This window comes from Juglans microcarpa x Juglans regia, chromosome 2D, assembly GCF_004785595.1.
Source record: "Juglans microcarpa x Juglans regia isolate MS1-56 chromosome 2D, Jm3101_v1.0, whole genome shotgun sequence".
Classification (NCBI taxonomy): Eukaryota; Viridiplantae; Streptophyta; class Magnoliopsida; order Fagales; family Juglandaceae; genus Juglans; species Juglans microcarpa x Juglans regia.
This window is the reverse complement of record NC_054596.1, coordinates 19,752,643-19,768,663: the sequence shown is the minus strand read 5'-3', so window position 1 is coordinate 19,768,663 and position 16,021 is coordinate 19,752,643. Positions and strand designations below refer to the sequence as shown.

At 34.6% G+C, this 16,021-nt stretch overlaps 1 pseudogene; it reads right to left on the bottom strand.

Moving 5' to 3' along the window:
• Positions 1-1,179: 1,179 nt before the first annotated feature.
• On the bottom strand, positions 1,180-1,799 carry LOC121248672 (annotated as a pseudogene).
• Between the last annotated feature and the right edge of the window lie 14,222 nt (positions 1,800-16,021).

Here is a 16,021-nt window from a genome sequence, read left to right as displayed (position 1 = left end):
TATACGCATAACATAATTTTCCAATACATTTTATAATAATATTATAAGACACCGATATTTTTATAAAATATTTTATAAAACTGTTCTTTATTTAATACATTATTATGAGTATTTTAAAAAATATTATATATAAATCATTTTCCTTCTTTTATTATGATCGATTAATGCGTCTCTCAATCAGCATCAATCTCTTTTTATATGTTAGCTCTAGATTGAGAGTGAAACTTCGAAGATGATTGAACTCCACCTTTTGTATACTAAAATAGAATATTGTTGCCTCCAATATACAAAATAATTTTATAAATTAACATGATTTTAACCGATCATTTATAATAAAAATAATTATTGATGTCTTCTTTCACAATCTAGACAACTTCACGCTCTTGAGCTCGGTCTGGATTCTGTTAAGATAGAGAATGGGGTCTCGAGACGTCGTGGTACCTCGGATACCTAACTCAATTGTTGGGATAGTGGCAAAACAAGTGAAAGAAAAAAATATTCAATGAGGTCAACTATTCAATCAAATGATATTGAGCATGTTTCTCATCTCTTTTCGAAAAACAAGTGGGCTATTTCTTTGCAAAATTGTGCTCAATTTCATAAAATGATGAGCTAAAGTGTGAAAAAGTCTGAACCCCTCTCTTGATTGAGGGATGGGTTATTTATACCTAGTCGGAGCGATCCTCGAGATGGAAGTGGTGGGTGTGCTGCCCTGTATTGGGGTCTGATGTCCCTGCTAACTCTCTTATGTGCAACAGACTCACCAGACCTGATTGCGACTATCATTGACACTTCAAGAGAAACATGGTGGCGTGTCAAGTCCCGAAATGCATTAAATATGGCGTGACTCCCTGTCATGACATGCCTCTTTCTGTCTCATTAAATACGACGTGGTTCCGTTCCGTTCCGATCAGGTATGTCCATCCCTCTAATCTGTCTGAATGTTGATCCAATCCTTTCACATATTTGTAATTAAGATCCATAATTTTTGCGATCCATAATTTTTGCTACACATTGACTCCCTTGTAAACATTTCCCCCAAAAGCGCACACAGAAAACAAGTTTTATAACTGAGTTAAGCCATGTCGACTATGTCATGGACATATAAAAGCATATATGCAATGCCCATTGTGATATAGTCCATGGAAAAAGAAAGAAAACCATCAAATAAGAAGACAATAAACTTCAAAATTTTGTTTATATATTAATAGAGCAATTGGCCGCTACACTACTCACTATCTACAACATTTTTGAATCAAATCAATTACAAAGTTGAGTCTACATGATATATAGGAGCCTCAATTGGGAGCCCAACAACTCAAGTACATGACTTTCCTCAACGACTCCTCCGTTTCACTTTCTCCTTTCTTACTTTGCTTGGAACCATTCCAGAAGTTGAAGAAGAGAGGTTCTCCAATTTGGATAACGACCGGAGATGGTTGTTGGTGTTTTGCTGAGCGGATCTTATAATATAATTCCACCTACAAATACCCATCTGGTCTTTCATGGCCTCCACCACTCCAACACTGGCTGCCACAATAGCTGATCTGCTTGTTGAACTCATCTTCTACTCTTTACGAGACTGTTATTTGCTCTTGAAATTAGAAAGAAACGAACTGCAAACTTTTTGTAGTAAATAAAACTGATCCGAGAGGTATATGAGGAAAATGGCATGAAAGGGCGGCCTCTAATATATAGCTAGAGTGGTGGAAAGTTGGATACACGGGACGATCAAGCTGTAAGTTTGGAAAAAACCAAGGGCCAGTTGTAAAGCGTTTGGTAGTGATTTTGGGAACCGGGGGCAGTGGGGAGCCGCTGGTTTTCGATTCCTTAGTATTTGACTATACTGCCGTTCTAGAACCTCGTGGTGGAATCAATTAGGCTGGGACAAATTTGGCTTTCAGATATATGCTTTTCTATCACTTCAGTTACTTAAAATAAATAATGCTTTATTTCTGCCAATTTATATTTTATTGCTGCCAACTTGAGTTAAGAACCACTTATTTTCTCAAATTTTGATCACTTTAAGGGAAATATTATTCTAATTATAAAAATAATTCCATATATTGATATAGTTGGATATAATTTATTAGATCAAACATATTTATATTATAAAATAAATTTAATAAATTAAAAAAAAAATCACATCAATTTATAAATTTCTCTTATACAATTCTTATAGCACTCCTCTTGACACAATATGTACGGATAGTTTCATGGTTTTGTGTACAGGGCAAGGAAATATCTTTTTACTGTTTATGCATTATTGAAAAATTGCCCAATATATCAGTGCGTTTAGTGCATTAATTGTCATTCTTTTAGCTAAAACCCCTATTTCGAGTTGGATTCTTCTAAATCTAATTCCAACTCTGGCTTGTGTAGATGAAGGGAAGTCAGATTTGGGCTTTCTTTGAGATTCTTTTAGTTTCATATTTAACCCTTTTTCTTTTAAGTTCATATTTAAACTTATACTATAGTGTTTAATTAATTGTTATCATAGTACTATACTATTACATATTATTTCTAGTATATAATTACATATTATTATGCTATAGTATTATGTATATTAGACTTGTTTTGATACTAGTATCTAACTTATTTCTATACTAAACTTATACTATAGTGTTTAATTACATGTTGTTACTATAGTCTTATGCATTATTATATTATACTAGTGTCTAACTTATTTATAATTTATTTCTACATTAGACTTATTTCAAGTGTCTAATTACATGTTATTATACTTCAGTAAATTAGTATTATGTATTATTAACTTATTATACTAGACTTATTAATTATTTCTATACTAGTGTCTAATTTATTTCTACACAAGACATATATTATAGTCTCTAATTACCTATTATAATACATTAGTATTACATGTTATTATACTAATGTCAAACTTATCTTTAACTTAATTATATACTAGACTTTCTAGTGTTTAATTATATGTTATTATACTTTTGTAAATTTGTATTATTTGTTATTAATTTATTATACTAGACTTATTTCAATACTAATGTCTAACTTATTTCAATATTTGATTATCTATGGTAGTAATATTTTGATGCTTACATATACTAGACCATTATTAAGTATCGTTTGGATTCGAAGATGAGTTGAGATGGATTGTGCATAGTAGTGAGATGAGTTGTGAATAGTAGTGAGATTTGTAAGTTAAAGTTGATGAATAGTAGTGAGATTAGTTGAGATGGCTTGTGAATACAAATCGGGACTTAATCTATTTATATTATAGTATAAGTATATTATTTGATAATAATTAGCCCATACTAATATATTATTGAATTAAGCTATATAAGTTCTAGTTATATAACTATAAAATTATACTTGTATATATGATAAATATATAAAAAAATATATATTTTTATAACATATGTACAACATCGGAGTCCGAGTTAGAGTATAAAGGCGAAGTTGGATCAGATCGGAGTTGGTCTAGCGACACCTTCGACTCCAACTGAAAAATTAAAAAAATCTAACTTCGACTCTGTTTTTTCAGAGTGGAGTCAAGTTAGGAGTCAGATTTTCTAATTTTTTCTCAATCCTAGGTTCAAAAATATAATTTGGATCCAACAAATGTATTGACGAGAGAATGGACGAAAATACTTCTTGTCGATTCTTGTACACCCCTATTGTATGAGTGCTTTCCCCTCATGTGAAAGGATGCTAACCTGTTGCAATAATGTGGTGTTGTGAAAAATGAAAAATGTATATCATTAAGATCTTGGAACCATATGAGTGCTTTTTCCTCAATGTAAAAGGATGCTTACCTAATGCGATAATGTTGGAATGTATTGTTAAAAGCGAAAAATGATATACCTTGTATAACCAACCACTAAAGTCTTCTCCTTGGAAAACAGGAAACTTCAGGCGTATAGTTCTAGCTTGGAATTCACCCACATGGGAGTTGTTTACATCATCACGAACTTGGACACTAGAGGAGGATTCTCTTAAGCTGTGTGACTTTGATTCTTCTTTTGCAATTCCAACGTTAAAATTGTCAACTGTTGCATCTCTGAATTAATTTGTTCTTTCAAGTCCAACATCTTCGTTTCCAGATTTTGGCATTGAGTCAGCCTGTGATACCTCATATGATATAGATAAAGGTAGGTGGTGTATGAGATCTCACATTATTTGAGAAAGAGAAATTCTTGCTCTTTATAAGGTTTCAATAGAGTTTCAATTATATCATTGACTAGTCTTTTTAAAATATAGACCACATAATTTGAACCTTCTATTGAGACGTTATATAATCAATTTTTATGGACATTTAGCCCATTTTGAAGTTGGTTCAAATGAGTTTCATAGAAATTGATCTTGCACAGATATCGGTGTATTTTTTATACAAAAAGTGTAAAAAATCCTTAATAGATTGAGATAAAATAATGCAACAAGCTCACTTTGAGGACAAGGACCTTCGAGAAGAAGAAGAAGATGATGAAACAAGGAGAAGATTTTTTTTACTTTCTGCTAGATTTTTAAAACCGCTCAGTACATATAGCTGTCAGACTCTAATGGAATTTCTTACTCTGTGGGCCTAGACCAATAAATCAAAAGTAAAAACAAAACAAATCGACAACCACATTCTAGTGTTACGGGCATAAGCCCATTAACAAATAACAACCCAAGGTCCGAATGAAAATAACAAATCTGCTAAATTATAAAGGTACAAAACAACTGGACCCATGGGCCTCTACATCGGTAAAATTCTCTCTCCATTGATTCCCTTCGTACGTCCCAAACACCTGACTTCACAGTTCACACAGGACAATATCACTTTCCAGGTCCAACGCTTCCAAACCGCGGCTTGCGACATGTAAGGTTCTTTTCAGGTTCGATTTTCTCTTCAAAAAGATTTTAGTCGTTTTTTTTAATTGGAATGTGATTTTTTTTTTTTTTTTAGTTTCTCCAAAAAAAGGAGACTACTAGATGAAACCATTATATAATTATAAATAAACCGGAGAAAAGTTTTAATTATAGGAAAGACCCAACACTCTCCAAAAGTGTACCGAGAAGGTTAATTTTTATTTTTAAATATTTTTTAAAATCTATAAACATTTGAAAATAAAAAATAAAAATCAGAAATTTATTAAAAAATAATTTCTTAATCATTAAATAAAAATAAATAAATCGGTGAGAGCCCAACATTAGAGTGGTGCTACAATTATTGAAATGAGTATCCTGAAGATGTCTCGAATAGTGTATTTTAATTTTTTATTTTTTTATGTATTTTTTTAATTATCATAAATATTAAAAAAATAAAAAAAATTTACAATATCATTAAATTTTTTTTTAATTATTAAGTAAAAAAAAAAACAAAAAGAAGTTTCGGAAGAAATATTTGGAACCCATTTTCTGGATCCAAGCATTTCATTTTCCTCCCAGAGCATTATTGTTATAGGAAAATATGGCCCGCTGAAAATTAGGCGAAAACAGACCGAGTAGATCAAGGAAAGAAAAAAGAGATCCCGTGAGGAAAAAGTTTATATAGGGTCGGAATGACAGACCTAGATTTTACCCTGGTTGATGGCAAAGGTGTACCTTGGGGAGGCAGGGAGCCGCACGCAGCCACACCCTCAAAGAGGCAAAGATGTAAAACAAACAAACAAAAACTAAATGTCAGTCTTGGTGTAATACTCCGTATTTATAATGTATTTATTTTTAGTGAAAGATTATTTTAATTAATTTTAAATATTATTTTTCTTGTTTTAAAATTTATCAGATTTCTAGATTTATTTTATAATTTTTAGGTTGTGAAAATTTACTTTGATGTGCTTTCTTGAAATTAATTAGTATTTGCATTTAAATTACTCTTTGTTTTAAGGTATAATTTTATGGTTGCACTATAATTAGTATTATTTTACTTTTTTCCAATTTTATTTTCCCATGCACGGCACTACCCATGCATGTCTATTTATTCACTTTCTCTAGAGTTTTCTTATCACCTATATAAAGATATACTTTCATCTTATACCTTGAGAATTACCCTGTGCCGTCGCTGAACCACTGCAGAACCACCTAGCCCTCCTAGTTCGACACCAAACTCCTTTCTCCACGTAAAAACAAACAGCAACCCACTTCCATCGTAAACGGCCATCACCCAAACTCCTCCTTGAAACCATTCCCAGCTACTAGGCGTCGCAGTCGAGCCCAGCCCAAGAGACAATTGGTAGTTGTTTCCGTGTATTGTTCCCTTAAAAACCAACTTCGGTGCGACCTCACCATCAGCGGATGCAACCTGGGTTGTCCACCACACGTAACCAACTGCCCAGACCGCCGCCACCGTGACCCAGTCGTGAACCCACCAGTGTAGCCTTCGATAGCCATCCCGCAAGCCTCTGTTCTCCACTCCCAAAACAGAGGATGCGTTTCCTTTTATCTTGAGCCATTACAACTACTACCCACCGTGAGCTCCTTCACGTTGCGGCCCCAGAAATCGCCGGCGAAGTTTTCCGTCACCCCGGGTCCGCCTCATGCCACTTCCGCCGCACGGTAATCTCCCTCTCTGTTTTCTCTCTCACTTTTGGCTTGCTCATCCCGTAAACTCTCTCTCTCAGATTTCTTCTCTCTCTCTTTGAATCGCACGTCCCTCTCTCTCATCGTGCCCAGCTCGCCAGCGTTTCCACCCCAGCCGTCGTGCCCAGCCGTTCCTGCCGCTCAAAACTTCTCTCGGTAGGTTCTCCATTACTGTCCAACCGCGCGACGTTGCTTTGTTTCTAGTATGATTTTAATTGTTCCCGTAAACTTCTGTATGTTTAGGAAATATTTTGATTGATAATTACAATTTTGTCCCTTAGTATGATGCAGTTTTCTGATATTGGTTTCGTGGTTTTAGTTTTAATGGGTTTATGTTTTAATGATTGGGCTTGGATTTTATTATACATAAAGAAAAAAAAATGATTATATTGTTAATTTGAATTACTTAGTTTTCAATTGAACTCATTTTTTAAGTTGGCCTTATTTTATGGGATTTTTAAGTAGCCATAGTATTCTATTAATCTATAATACATTATGGGTACCTTAGTATTTTAAAAACACCAGTATTCTTTTATCATAATATTTATTCGATTACTCTCTTCGATATGGATTCGTTTAAGTGGATACTGATGAAATTAGAAAGTGATGATATTTAGAGTTAAGAGAATTTTAAGTATTGAGGAATTAAAATAGGTACTTCAGGTGTAATATGAGATTTATTTGTTAACTGGAGATTTATTTAAGTTACATGAATTTTTATAGGTGACGAGTGACAATTGTTCAGTACTATTGTGGAGAATTTCTGAATAAGTTAAGAAGTCCAGGTAAGCGGGGTTCATATGCTAGACTTTGCATAAAATAAAATGAACTGAGACCCTTTTTGGAAAATGTGCATGTTTTGTTATGAAAAGAATCTGAAAACAACCTCAGATATTTGTTCTGCATTACTCATGGGATTCTGTTTAAGAATAAAGTATTTTCCGTCATGACTGGTGTAGACATGAGCTTATTTTTGACATTCTGTTTCTGAATTTTGAAAAGAGAGCGAATATGAAATTTTGTGCATAAATTATGTTGTGATATAATTTTGTTCTGTTTTGAAGATTTTTTGTACTCTGATGTAATCTGATGAGATTTCTGAAAAACCTTTGGCATGACTTTCTGATTCTGTTCTGACTCTGATTCTGATTCTGATATGGTGATTCTAATTCTGTTTTGCTCTGATATGTGGCCCTGTCACGGGATACAATAGTGACATCTAGCCCTGTCACAGGATATAATAGTGACCTCTGGCACGCCACGGGATATAATTGTGGTTTTCTATTCTGAGTGCAATCGCTTTGATGATATGGTGATTTACGTTCTGCTTGGCTTTCCACAAAATGCACAACCCTACCACGGGGGTTAAACATGACCTCTGTTCTGATATGATGCTCTGATATGATATGATAAGATGAAGATGTTCAATCATGTTGTGCCAAAGGAGTCTTTGAATATGAAAAGTTGGTTTCTGAATATGAAATGTTTGAAAAGTCACTCTGATTTTCTGATAATGTGTATTTTTGAGATTTGCATATTGATACTAAAATGTTTTATTTCTGCATTCTGAACTCTGTGAAATGCTTATGTTTACACACTAGTATATGTCCTCTGCTTACTGAGTTGTTGATAACTCACCCCTTATCTCCAATTATTTTTCAGATGATTTTTGAATAGTCCAGCTAAGAATTATGATTATGGAGCATCAGTGAGATGAGTATTTAAGCATAGTGGATTTACTCATAGAAGATCTCTGAGAAGTGGTAGATTTTATAAAAAGATTTTGTAGTATTCTGATGACTTTATATTTTGGAGTCTGTAAATATATTGATAAATGATGAGTTTTAAGTTATAGGGAGCAACTATTCGATCCCTCCGGGAACGGAGCGTTACACTTGGCATCTCGTTCGGGATATATGCTTTATTTTCTTTATTTTAAGGAAAAATAATGATTAATTAATATAGTTATTTTGATCAGAATCCACACTCAAACTTCATCTATGTATGACCCAGTAATTAAACTAGAGGGTCACATGTGGAACAGAGCTAGCACATATACTAGATAGAAGTTGTTATGTGGAATCTTGGTTTGGTTGCAACCTAAGATTGGAAATGGAGTAGCAGCAGCATAACAATTCCAAGTCTTTTGGAGCCTGTTGGATAGCATTGATGACCTGCAACGAATCCCTGGCCTTCTTCTTCAAGGGTGCTGTGGTCTGAAATGATAAGCCAAACTAGGCTGTCAAAACTGCAGCAAGAGCCTCGGCTTTTGGTAGGGTCGATTATAGTTTCGAAATTTCTTTCTCTAGTCCACGCTGCTAGAAATACTCCTCCATTGTCCTGGCAAATGGACGATATAAGAGAAAAGTTTGCACGGCAGCAGCAGTGTATGCATCATAATGTTACCGTCACGGAGTTTTGTGGAGGAGTCCGCTTATGGGAGGATATATATATATATATATATATATATTGATTCTCTCTTTCTTTCCATGCTTGGGTGCTACTGTAAACATTTACTTGGTAAGACATATTACATCCGATTTCACCCCTACAAAAATCTTTCTGTTCCTTGGAAAGACACACTCGTACATGACGAGAGAGAGAGAGAGAGAGAGAGAGAGAGAGAGAGAGAGAGAGAGAGAGAGCGTTGCGATGTTGTAAACAAGATGCTGGTACTTCAATCTTAGCAAGAGAGAATAGTAGCCATCTAATAAATGCATTTTTGTCCAAGGATCTCTTTCTTAACTAGATGGTCAACCGAGACAGAGTATCATAGTCTAGTGCGTAATTGTTGATCTTGATCTATCTTTGTGAATGTATCATGTTGCAGTGAGCCACTTCACTTGCACTTCGATTAACACATCGACGACATCTTTAGAAGCAACATAACTACATATGGATCTCTCTGATCTTTTTTCCGTCCTTAAAGCAACATGGAATTTTCATTAACACATTTTTATAGCTCACCTCATTCTGAAAGCAAATCCAAGGATTATGCAAAATCGGCACGTAGAAGAAGAAACGTACGTAGATATATCTTTCATTCATTCCACTCGGATATTTTGAAAACACCTTACAACTATACATACATAAGGCTGCATTCATGGTCATAGTAAGTAGCTACAGCCTAGAAAAGCTCCAAGGTCAGAAGGTCCGTTTTGGTTAGACATCAATTGGGACCCCAACAGCTCAAGTACATCACAGTCCGAAGGGACTCCTCAGCCTGTTTGATCTTATTATCCTGACTGGATCTGGCAGCTTTAGCTGAGGTATCAGCATTAAAAGAAGCCGCGGATCTTCTAACCTGCCTGGAAGCAGAAAAACAAGTAGATGCACTACTAGAGCCCTTTAAAGATGTGATTGTGGAGTCACTTTTAGGAGCTTGGTCTCTAATTCCTTCCATCATTTGTGAACTTGATTGCAAGATTTCTTCCGGCCTGCTCATGTACCTCCAGATCATCTCCAACTAACAGACCAATCCAAGTGCTATTCTTTTTCTGTGTATGTGAGTGTGTGTTGGAGAGTGAGAGAGAGAGGGAGAGAAAGAGAGAGGAGTGGGGGACAGGCTTCAAACTGAGGTTATCTACATATATAGGAAGCTAATCAGGAAAGAATGGTGGTTTTGCATATATGGTTCCTTCCTGGTTACAGAAAGTCATGGTGGAAAGTAGCTCCAGTACTGTTTATGTCTAAAAAAAATCCTTCAAAGATCTTAATCATCCACTTGACTAAAATCTACTCACCTTCAAGTTTAATAATCTGCGGCATTGAGGGCCGGCCCCCCCCCCCCCCCCCCCCCCCCCCCCCCCCCCCCCCGGTTCAAGCTATCACCCTAGAGGTACCAGAGAGAGAAGTGCTTAAAGCAATGTGCTTTTTTTAAACTAGACCGATGACATTTTATTGAAAAGCATCACTTGTCAAACACACCTTAACCCATGGGCGTGGTGTGGTGTGGTGTGGTGTGGTGTCTACATGGGACTTTTTATTTGTTGAGGAGATAGATTTGGTCCCAAAAAAGATGAGAATTAATTAACTAACAGAACATGTTGCTTGCTTTCTTTCCTGTCAATGTCTTGCTTTGACTGGTCTAAAACTATATGTCTATTTATCTCCCTCTCCATCATTAATTTCTTGTTGCTTTGCAGTAAAATACCATTTCTTTAAAGATTGCTGCAGATTAACAAGGACAGATAGCATGTTACTTCCATTAACATTGGAGCAGAAAGGCATAATTCCACGTGAATCCATAGATAGCATGTACACGTTTTAGTCAGTTGGATAAGATTGACACATACCCATTGTTGCAAGTTGCAAACCTTTGTCTCTTCTTTTCCTTTGCTCATTTCTTTTTCCTTGAATTTGTTTTCTTTATGCACTGATCTCATGTATCTCTATGCAGCTGGATTGTCTTGTCACCATAAGAATTTGGGCCTACATCCGGACACCACCAATGCTCAGGTCAGTGGCCCAGGCCCAAAGAAGAATAAACATTTGTCAAAGCAGAGCCCCAATGTAACACCCCCTTCCCGTAGGCTAGAAGTGCCACGTATTTTCCATAAAAATAATCCAGTAATAGATCCCATAATTTCATAATTTAAAAAAAAACTGAACTTTTGTTATGCGGAAAAATGTCTAATAAAACTGTCTTCCAAAACATTAAATGAAATAAACTGAAATAAATTCATGTCATAAAAACATGTTTATTTTAGAAAGTCTGAACTAAAAAAAATAAATGCTCCTTCTACTCCTGGCCTGCCTGCTCGTAATCATCATCTTCATCTGGGTGGTTAAAAACATGAAAACAAACTAAAATGAGTCGATGACTCAGTAAGAAATCTATCACAACGTAAACGTAATAAACATAAGATTTTCATAACAACTTTCATGCTGAGCTTAAAAAACTAATGACTGTTCATGCTGATGCTTATGCTATGTATGACTGTCTTAACTGAATTAACAAACTGATCTGACTGATTTAACTGATTTATCTGACTGGCCAACACACTTAACCCTGTGTGCAAGGTTGTGCACCAGCCCCATATCCCGCTGCAGCAAGGGGAACTGCTGATAGTATCCTAGCATACTATGGTGGACCACGACTGAGTTCATGGCTTGCACACCACCCTGAACTGAGCTGCATTGGTACCATGCATCTGAATGGCCATCTTATTAATTGATCTGATATTATCTTACACTTGAATTTAAGATGGCTTACGTGTCTTATACACATGAGATGCATGACATACTACATACATAATCATAAATTCTGAATTTAAACATGATGCGGAATGACATGATCGTATGCTATGCTAGATGACATGCTTGCATATGACATGAGCGGTTCATAAATAGTGGCTATCAATGAACTGGCTTGGATAATACATACATATAAGCTAATTGTGATGATCTTAATTTATGATCAAATTTACTTACCTCGATTCGTTTCTTCTTGAATAATACTTCGTAACTTGAGACCTATATTCAATAAATAACTATCACCAAATTGTTTGGAAATAAATAAATACTAATATCTTACTTAACTAAATTCGAAATTCTAAAATATAGTCAAACCAATATTTGTTTAGCACTAAAATCAATAATTCATAGTATTTAAATTACTTAAAATACTACTTTATAATTTAGTAGAAATACTCGAGTTATTTTAAAATAATTCACAAAAACTTAAATTCTTAAACTAAGTTTCATTTCTCAACATAATTATTAAATCTTATAAGAAACTTAACCAATTCCACTAAATTCTTAACATAGAAATTTTATTAAAATCTTACTAAATTGACAAAGGAAATTTAACTCAAATATTAGACTTAACATTATACTTTAAAACATATTTCTAATTCTTTAAACATTTTTTTTATTAAAAAAATGAACCTTTAATTAACTACATTTATTTAATAACTCAACTAGTAATATTAAACTCAATAAATTTCACTAAAATAATTATTGAAATAAAATAAGATCATATTCAATTAAACATTATTATAGTCTGTAAAAAGGGTTAAAAAAACTCTGGCCCATAAATAATACTGTACAACATGAGCCCAAACAGGAAAATAAGCCCATCCCAACCCCAAACGGGCCTAAGGCCCAAGGCCCATCAAAAAGAAACCCACGGCAGAACCGAATACACGGCCAAAACAAAACACAGAGAGTTTGAGAGAAAGGGTCTGCGATGGAGGAGCTCACCGAGGGAGAGGGGCTAACTCGACGACAGTTCTGGTGGCTGGGAGTGGTCGGCGGCGCGACTGGAGGTTCCTACGATGGTGCGGCACCGAGTGAGAGAAAGAGAGAGAGAGTTTAGAGAGAGAGAGAGACTGAGCCGAGAACTACCGAAACAAAAACAAGGCTGCGGCGGTCGAGATCTTACCGGAAGGGAGTGGGTGTGCTGGGGCTGAGCTGGTCGGCAGTTTCTGGTTCCACGGGTGGTGCTCTGATGTCCTATGGTGGTCGGCGGCGGTTGGAAGAATCTAAGGCTTAAACGGTAGTGTTTTGGTACTCTGGGTGTTTCAGAAGCAGATGCTTAGGAGTGGCTCACGAGATACTCCTCTCGTACGAGGTAAGCGATATTTATAATGGTAGGTGATAGAGAATTAGAGAAACCCTAGAAGAGCATAGACGTGCATGAGTAGAGGAATACACGGCACTAGAGTTGGTGTTCCACTAGGACGCTAGCAAAACAAACAAAATCACCGAGAGAAACACACGGGTTGGGTGGTTTGAAGTTCTCAACAGAGGCTAACAAAGTGATGAGGTTCGGTGACTAGAAGAAAAATTTAAATTTTAAATTTCAAAACAAAACCGTAGTACATAATCTGATACACTTTAGAAATCCTTATTAAAACAAAACTCTAACAAATCATAAATCGCAACTATAATAGAAAATATAAAGATAAAGTACATATAAATTCTGATAAAACTATAATCATAAAAATATAAATTTTAAAAATATAAGTTTACTAGAAAAAAATTTACCTATAAACCCTAAAACCAAAACTGGTATGTCACACCCAACCAAGAAAGTTTTGACCAGTACTCAGGGCTCAGGGCTCCATGAGACCTGACCATACCTCAGACAACGGACAGACGTAAAAACCACGAACAAGAAGAAATACGACAAGAAATTCATTCAACGATACACGCAACAACAAATACGACAATAAATTGAAGAATACACGCTACAAATTCAATGACAATTGACAAACGTCACTACCATCCCATTAGATCAAGTGCAGTCGTTTGCACGGTATTCCACATGTGATTTTTATAATAAATATTTATATTTTCAAAAAATCTATACATCCTCTTACTATTCAGACAACCTCCTCACACCACACTTTTTTAAATTTTTATTATTTTTTCTTTTATCAAATATTTAATATATGAATAATTAATAGATAAATTAATTTAATTTAAAAAGAATAAACTCAAAAAAAATTTAAAAAAAATATTTAAAAATATGAAAATTTTTAAAAAATATTGTGTGAAGGATAAGAAATTGTGTAGCATTGCTCTTCTAATTAAATTATAGTTATTGAGATCAAAGAAAAATAGGTGATACGAGATAATATATGGAGAATAGAGCTGAAACTCCCATTCATACGAGGTAATAAGGTACAACCATATAATCTTATTGTAAATGGACATGATTTCCAATAACACCATGATAAATTCTTCAGTAGTTGACTTATTGTTAATTTGGACATTTAGAATATTTCAAAAATCTAGGAATAATAGCGAAATTATTTGTAAATAATAATAAAATAGTTTGAGTTAACATGTTTTATTGGGCTTTAAAAAATGAGAGAAAAAAATTTGAATAAAAATATTATAAAGCTAAAAAATTACTTGAATATAATTTTTAATGTAATTTTTATTTTGAAGATTGAAAAAGTTTTATTATTTTTTGTATTTATTTAGAAATTTAAAAAAGTTATATTTGGTTTTGTATTTGGATAATAATTAGATGAAAAAAATTGAATATTTAAAATTAAAAAGTATTTTATATTTAAATGATGTTTGAGAAGAAAATATCTAAGAATATATCGTCACACAAATAAAAACTTAGACATCGTATACTCTTCATTTTGCCCACCTTTTAGGTCTTTCCCCAATTCTCTTTATAACTATCCCTATAAACCAGGGGCTATGATGCGGTTAACTGAATCGTCATTTGGTATCGTTTATAGGAGGGCCTTCCTGGCACCCCAAAGACGCACCCATTAGGAGGAAAAACTTAAGACCTAATAACCACACAAAATGCCCTCTTTTCTATGCATCAAAAATCATCTATGCCTCATTGATAACTAAACGTATTATGGGAGTTAAAAATCTTGGGAGGATGGATAATAAAAGTGTACCTATGAAAATTAGGTCGAATGTTGGTGAGTAATGCTAATTGCAAGAATTCACTATTCATGTGAACAATAAAATAAATTCCTGTGCCCCAATCAATTCCACCTTGCTTTAAATCATGCAACTGTAACAATTTTTAGAAGTCATCCTTTAGGGTAAGAAAACTTAAACAACATAAGACAATGCATACTTTAGTCATAGTTTTGATTAAATGATCTTTTTTTTTTTTTTTGAATAAAATTGTAGTCTCTATATTCCATTAAGAATCAATCATTACATGTCTTGTCCTATAAAATATAGTTGTAATAACCCTTCGGGCCATCTTCTATCCAAATTTGATCTTCATTTACGGTATAGGCAAAACTTGCTAAAAAATGAGCTATCTTATTCCCTTCCCATAAGTACGTTAGACCTTCAAGAAATGTCTGTTGGCAAGAAATTCTTTGATGTCTTCCACCTTCTGGCCATTCCATTCCCAATTTGCTTTTGTGTTGTTCACTGCCTTGATGATTTCCAGTGCATCTTCTTTAAATACAGCAGATCCAATTCCTAACTTAGCACCCAAACTCAGAGCTCTCTATACAGCAGTGGCTTCAGCAAGGGCTGGAGATGAGATTTGTGGACTTGGCATAATCAGAGAGACTAGGACTTCCCCTTCTTCATCTATAATAATCACACTTGCCCCCATCTTGTTTTTTGGATCAAAAGCTGCATCCCAATTAATCTTCACAGCGCCACCCATGGGAGCTATCCAACTGACTAAACCTCTATCAATTTCTATGGTTATTGGACTCAAGCTTTGATTATATTGAGCTTGTTGGTATTCTACTATGCTAGTCTTGGCCTGGTTAAAAACCTTACTTGGATTGAGAAACAAGTCTTCAAATACAAACTTATTTCTCCTCAGCCAAATATTCCTTATAACAGTGGCTACTAGCTCTAGGTCTTATCAATCAGTCTCTCTACTATCTTCTTCCATACTGGACCCACATTTTCTTCACCATAGTTCCACTTTTGTATAGGGCTTCCTTTTTCTGCTCAGACATCTGTAGCAGTTGGGCAACACCAAATAGCATGGCAGATGGTTTCTTCCTCCTTCTCACATATTGGACAA